The sequence below is a fragment of the Oreochromis niloticus genome, linkage group LG17, assembly GCF_001858045.2.
Source record: "Oreochromis niloticus isolate F11D_XX linkage group LG17, O_niloticus_UMD_NMBU, whole genome shotgun sequence".
NCBI classification, from domain to species: Eukaryota; Metazoa; Chordata; class Actinopteri; order Cichliformes; family Cichlidae; genus Oreochromis; species Oreochromis niloticus.
In genome coordinates this window covers 29,390,138-29,397,781 of record NC_031981.2, presented here as the reverse complement: position 1 = coordinate 29,397,781, position 7,644 = coordinate 29,390,138, and positions in this window count along the sequence as shown.

Sequence of the window (7,644 nt, the reverse complement as noted above, 5' to 3'; positions counted from 1 at the left end):
AAATGGGATTTTTGTGACAACCACACATTAATATTGCAATACAATATTTGTAACAAAAAGTTGCAAATGCATTGTAAACTTATTGTATCTATACAATGTATTGTATTCAATCATTTTTCCTGAAAAACTTTGGTCCCTGGTCTAATCATAAATTCATCAGATCATAAAGCTTTAGACAGTATAGCACAGGCTATATATCTTATGGCTTCAGCTGGACCGGGGATGTCAACAAGCCCTCGGTCCAAATGCATCAGCTGTTGGAAGAAGTTGATTGGTTTTCTAAGGGTCTCAATAACTGACTTGACAGCATGTCACCATTAGCCATTGTTTTGATAGAAACTTAGAGCCTACTTGAATAGATGGATTGTGTGAAAGTGTCTGATGAAAGTAGTGAAGTATTCTTGCCTTAAAAATCGCCATGCTGGTCCAGATACAACAAATGAGCTGTCCAGAATGCCCTTGACAATATGCCATATCCAGTGCTATGTAGTTCATAAGACTAGACTTGGAAAAACAATGTGATTCAAAGAAAAAGCTTACCTTATCTGACTGGTTAGGGCGGGTGTTGGGAGCCTTCAACATCAAAACAATGTGAGAAAAAGAGCAACAAACATGGATGAGGGGGCAAAGAGAGGCAGATGACTATGTAATTAGGACAGGATAAATTAATGCATAAAGTATATTTATTAGTAGGGTTACAGTTAACCCTAGTTTTAACCCATGGCGCAAGCAGCAAGTTACTGACCTCTGGGGTAGGGTTAAAGTTAGGGTTAGGGTTAGCTTAGTTATTAGACCTCAGAATGTTGAGCTCAAGTAACAACAGTAATTGTAAGAAGACAGCAAAAGCACCTGATTTGAGTTAAAAAGTTAAAACATAATTAATTACAACAGCAAATATGTCAAGAAGCTCCATTTTCTAGGTTACGAGTCCACATTTCCAACCTTACTAAAGAAAGCATTTCACCTACATTGGTTCATATGATTGGTAGACTTCACAAATATAGGTTATAATAACAGCTATATTGTTTTTTCTCTTTTGCTGGTTTCTTTGTTTTTTTTTCAGACAACAATCACCTGAAAATTGCTCAAAAACTGTCATAAATGAAATGGGAGTAGCTAATATTTATTACATGTAGTCCTGCAAGTAAGTTTTATGTTATGCGACTCAGCTGATGCAGTTGTATAGCTTTAATAGTGGATTCAATTCTCACTGAAACTGACGCATAATATTAATATCGCAAACACAACACCAACAGAACTAGAAATAACTGAAATTATTAACTGCTGGAGCAAAATATCAACTCATAGCTTCTTTGTAAGAGCATGATACTGACAGGACTTCACTCCATGACCTCATTTGTAGGAATGTAGCATTTCTCTGTTCAGTAGCATAAATAATGTTAATTATTGTTTCTAAAATTTGCTATACTCATTAAGTAGGGGAAAAAATCCTGACAGAACCAATGAGTCTTCCTAGTTTTTTGAATAGCTATATTGACTGCAACAAATTAAAAAAACAATATTTGAGATTATCCATGCTACTGAACAGAGAAGCACTACCTTCTTACAAATAGCTAAGTTGCTATTTACACCAGGGTCAGTGTGTCTTCCTGCGTCAGAGTTCTATTAGGCCACTGTTGTTTTTAGACCGTTTTGTTGGCTCATAGTAATGCTGTCTTTACTTTCTAGAGCTTTCACAAAGCTTGAGTGAACAGTGAACTCTACAGCACAGGAGATCAGACCACAAGAGGTTCAAGGGACGTGTGCGAAGGTTTGAACATAGTTGTCAACAGTGCATTTCACTCTCTGACTCCGCCGAGAAGCACCGGCTTTGTCAATCAGTCACAGTCAACTAATTGCTGGGCTGGCACATTCAAATCACAACTCCTGTGGAGGTTAATGAAAATTGTACCTTTGCTCGACATAACATCCGATCGTGTTAGCTGTGCCGAGCACAGTCCTTAGGCAGTGTCAAGTGGATTTCCCCGGAGAGTTGCTGCCACATTTACACAGCAAGTGCACCTAATCTTACCTGTCATAACTGCACCTGCATTTGCACTACTACAAAAGCAACACCTATGATCTCCAGTAATAATCGAAATTTAAGTGGAGCTAATACTCAAAACTGAAGATTATTAGCTGCAAAAAAAAAAAAATTAAATTAAACAAAGTGGTGTACTACAAAAGATAAAGTGGACGTGACCAAACCCTCCCCGTATACCTGCAACAATGATGATGATTAGTGGGGTTTCAGTAGCATAACACCTACTTGCATGATGAAAAAGACATTGCAATTAACGTATTGTGTTATTCTCAAAAGAAATATATCCCACATGAAACATTCTTCTGATGCTTCTAAATCATGTTGATGCTGCTACACTGGCCTGTTAGCTAAAATTAGAATATTCAGACAACCTGCCAACGACTGTGTTTATCTGCCAGTGGTGTTGGGCCGCAGCCCCTATTTTATGCCCCTTTCTGTCCTTGTCAATATACATGTTGACATCAAATAAACAAAATTATTCTCTGCATAATTCAGCATTCAGTGTGCATCTCATTTCTTAGTACCGTCCAGATGTCTGGTGACATTTATTACGCCCGCACCGCGGATCTAAATTATGGGACAATTTGACGTAGCAAATAGTGGAACTTTTCAAACCTCACCATTAGCATTTGGGCCACCACAGTGGTAGTTTTTGGAACCATAAGTTACAATATTGTGATAAAAAGGTGGAGTCTTGAGTTATCAGGTAGCAAATTTGGCTCACATGCTCCATCCATAAACTGTATCTTTGCAATGCACAGGCACAGAAATAAGCTGTTGGCTGTACAAATAAAACACAAGAATTTTACACCAAAGATGGTAAATGGTAAATGGCCTGTATTTATATAGCGCTTTACTAGTCCCTAAGGACCCCAAAGCGCTTTACATATGCAGACATCCACCCATTCACACACACATTCACACACTGGTGATGGCAAGCTACATAGTAGCCACAGCCACCCTGGGGCGCACTGACAGAGGCGAGGATGAAACAAAACCTTTGAGGACTGTCTCTACACAAAGAGAAAAAAGTAGAACTCGGATAATTCCCCTGAAAATGGTCCAAAAGGCACTAAGATTGAAAGCACTCTAGTAACGCCATTATTGTTTCCAGATTTTAAGTTATTAGAGGGTGACTATGTATACAGGCCAAAACTGTTTTTTATTGAAGTTGTAAATATAGTTTGTGCTTTTTTATTGCTGTTTAATTAGGTATTAGCAAGATGTTTTCTTTCATTTTCCATTTTAGCATTTCCTGTTCACTTAATCTGTACCATAGCCTATATCTTTTGGGGAGTAAAGCCAGAAAAGCCCAAGTCCTTGTCATCATGAAGGGCGATACCCCATCATCATTCTCAGGGTTTTTCCTGGACCATATTATGCCGTTAGGGGGTAACTACATGCAGTGAGTCTGTGTTGCCTTTTCTGACTGAAATCTGTCAATTTTCTTGTAAATGTATTGTTTTCATAAAACAATAATAATCCATCCATTCATTTTCTTCCACTTATCCAATTCAGGGTTGTGGAGGCTGAAGCCTATCCTAGCTAATAATAATTATTACTAATATCTAGTTATAATAAATAAAATTAAATTGATACTAGAAGTTCCTCCATAAAGGAAGAGTCTTGCCCTCTGGACCCCCTTGCAAAGAAAAGCGTAGTCACTAACTTGACAGTAGGGATGGGTATCGAAAACCGGTTCTTGTTGAGAACCGGTTCCCACTGTTTCAATTCCTTGGAATCGTTTGCCATTTTTGCAAACGATTCCCTTATTGATTCCAGTCGCCCCGAATGACGTCACCACGTTGCGGAGCGTCGGAGCGTACCTGGCAGGAAACACGGCGCCTAAGCGGCTCAAACGCTCAAAAGTTTGTTTATACTTTACGAGAACGGATGACAACAGGGCAACTTGCAATACTTGCAAAGTAGATATTTCATTAAGGGAGGAAACACTACGAATATGCAAAAGCATTTGCTCACAAAACACGCGATGAACTTAAATGAATGTCTTTAATTCCGCTCCGGACTCGTGAATCTCAACCCAGCAGCAGCAGCGGTAACGTTTGCACGTCATCTCCCGTTAATGTGGCAGGTAAATAATCAACTAACAGTGCATATTATGTTAGCGCGATCTGCTTTATTACAAAACCTGCCATTACTGTGCATTTAGGTGACCATGATGAGTCAGACAGACAGAGTCTGGCTGGCGCTCGCTGGCAGTTGTCGCTGCAGTCTACCGGTAGCGTCTCTTTTCAGGCCCGAATGTCACCGAGCAGTGACTAGTTTGTGGTCAAAACCTTGCAGCCATTTGCCACAGCAGATGGTAAGTGAATGTGTTTAATTGTAGTCAGGGACATTACTGGATATTCTTGTGTAATTGCTACAGAATAATTTATGTTATACTTTGTTATTGCTACAGAAGAATATTTATTTTATTATTTTACATTTACAATTTTCCCCGGGGACCCTGTGACACCCCATTGAAGAGCCGTAGGCTGTGGATCTCTTAAGATCTCACTGTTGGGTTTGTAAGGCCATGTTACTCCTAAATTTCTATCTTGTTGAAAGAGAAGATATAAAACAGTTCTAAGCTAATCGACCTTAGTGTTCTCCTTTTAAAAAACAAGAATCGATAAGAGAATCGATAAAGAATCGAATCGTTAAACAGAATCGAAAATGGAATCGGAATCGTTAAAATCTTATCAATACCCATCCCTACTTGACAGTAATTCATCTGGAGTGCAAAGATAATTGCACGCCATACCTCGTCTCTGCTGTGTATTTTAGCTTGTTCCTGCAGAGTGGCCATGGAAGAACCTAAAAGCTGTGACACAGTTCTTTTTTGTATTTTTTCTTAAAAGGTAGCTTGTTCTAGTGTCATGCTGTTTGTAAATGGCAAGAATTATGTGTCAAAGTGCTAAAAGTGGACTTTTTGCAAAAGCCAAGCTTTTTTATTTATTTTGTCTCACCAACCATGCCGCTATCGTCTGATGTCACTCCAAAATTCTTTAAAGTCCTGGTGTGTCTGTTCTTTTACGCAGACAAAAAATCTAAAGTAGCATTAGAAACCGATAGCTATTCCTTTGTGTGAACGGGACTTCCTATAAATTGTGCAGTAATTGCGCAAATTTCAGTTTAATGAGGTGAAAGAAGGAATATACAGTGCAGGGTGTCCACACAGTGTAGTGGTGGCCGTTTCTGAGTCATTAAGTGCTGCCGTAATCTTGCCATTACGCTGCTCATTACAGACAGACTGTGGCATAGTCTCCCACAGGGCCGCAGTCACCACTCAATTCCATTAGATACTGCTTCCTGCCTGGGAATCATCCTCGCTCACTACTCCTAATGATGGACCCCTTGCCGATTCAAAGCCCGACTCCTCTGACACTGGTGTTCTGACTGGAAGCAGGCCACCATCACCCTTTGAGGCTGTCTTTCTTTCCAGCACGCTACAAGCAGATTATGGCTGAAGCACAAATGAACACATTCACTTGCTCGGGAGAGGACTTTAACTGGTGACAGCTGACAGCAGCCGACTACACAGGCAAGATCCTCTGTCTTGTTGGCTTTAAGCAGGATATATTTGAGACACGCTCAGCTCAAATGAAATAGATGCAATAACTGCAGATGAATGCAAAGCAAACCTGCAGCCAAAAGATAAAATTCAAACAGACTCATTACCGTTTCATTCTTTTCATGACAACTTTATCCCAACTATTAGCATGATTAGCTGTGCTTTTCCTCTTTCTATTTTGCTCCAAAAATTGATATTCCTGTGTGGCTAATACTCTGTGCTGTATGCACTGCACATCTTCTAGAGAAAAAAAGAGCGAAAGGGAAATGCGGTGCAGTCGACAAGCAAAGAAATAATGTAATAATGACAGAATTTGTGCTGACAAAGATCAGTTGCAAGTTTGCTGTATAGCATTTTTAAGCTAGCTTTGAAGAAACAGTTGGACTTTTATGAAATGTGTTTATTTACGTGCCTGCTTTATAAGACTGACACCTTGCTGGTGTATTTTCATGTAATGTGTGGTCAAAACTATTTCGTTCCAAATCTCTTAGTCTCCCATTTTGCTCCTTCTCTTTGGAAGCTCTTGTTTGCTGCTGCAAACACACAGACTTTAAAGACACATGAAAATGAATTGGAGCCATACACTTGAGTCTTTAAATGTGTGTAACAGACATTATAATTGGAGTTTCCACCACAGACAACAAGTTACCACCCGTTTCATTAAAACCATCCAAGCTGGACAAATAGCAGTGGCAACAAGCCGCGAGACAAGTGTGCAGGGAAAGTGATAAGTGAAAGCCTGAGTTACTACATGCAATTTGCAATTTACTGTCATTTCACACAGCAGTGGCCTTGTGTTTGTTATGCTAGGAACACTGTTTAAAACAATGTACATGTTTAACTTTATTAGGATAAAAGCTTTTAATAACTGTTCTGCCACATCATCAATATGACTTCACACATTGATGGTGACCTGAAGAAAATTTTACGATACATTTGATTTGAATAGAAACCCCCAGAAGTTGGAGATTTTACAACCTAAATGTAAGTCAGCAATATAGTTAGCTTAGTTTAACATGAAGACGCTAACTAAAAACTCACAGAAACACAGCATTTCTTATAAGTACAAAAAAATTCAGCTTATTATAAGAAGCTGAATCTCTGTATTTCTGATTCCTGATTTTCACATTTTGGCCAAATGTTTGTTTTTGCATGTAATAAACTGGCTAGCTCTCTTACGTAAGATGCTGCTTCTGCTTCGCCTGCTCCCACAGCAGGGGGATCAGGCAATCTGTGGGGTTTTGGGGTTGCCACAGCAGATCTTCTGCCTCTATATCATCCTGTCTCTAGCATCCTCTGTCACATCGATCCTCTGCATGTCCTTTTTCACTACACACATAAAGCTTCACTGAGGTCTTCCTCTTCTAAGCCTGCTTGGCAGTTCCATCCTCAAAATCCTTTGTCCAATATATCCTCTTTTCCTCTTTTACACATGTCCAACCATCTCTGCCTTGCCTCTTTAACTTTGTCCCCAAACCTGTCAACTTTAGAGTTCCCTCTGATATACTCACTTCTAATCTTTTCCTTCTTGGTCACTCCAAATGAAAATTTCAAAATCTTTTGCTCTGCCACCCCTAGATCAGTCTCCTGTCTTTTTGTCAATGCCACCATCTCCAAACTGATCCCTGATATAATTCCACTCCCACCTTGAAACCATCTGTCACCCCTACCACACACCTCACTACTGTCTTGTTGTCCTGATTAATGTCCTGCAACTGTGAAGTGTCTAGTTCTTAGACACTTCTGACTCCCCCATGCAGTACCACAGTTTTTCTCCTGGCACCCTATCAAGACACAATGCAACTTATAACCTTCCCAAGATATCTCCATCAACACTCCCGAGGCAAACGTCACATCTGTAATGCTCTTTCTCAACATGCTGGTGCTCACTGATTGTCACCTATCTTCTTAACCTAGCTTCAAAAACTCTTTCCAATAGCTTTACAACTGATCAAATATGTCCCTCTGTAGTAACTACAGCTCTGCACGTCACCCTTGTTCTTGAAAATTGTTACCAGTACACTTT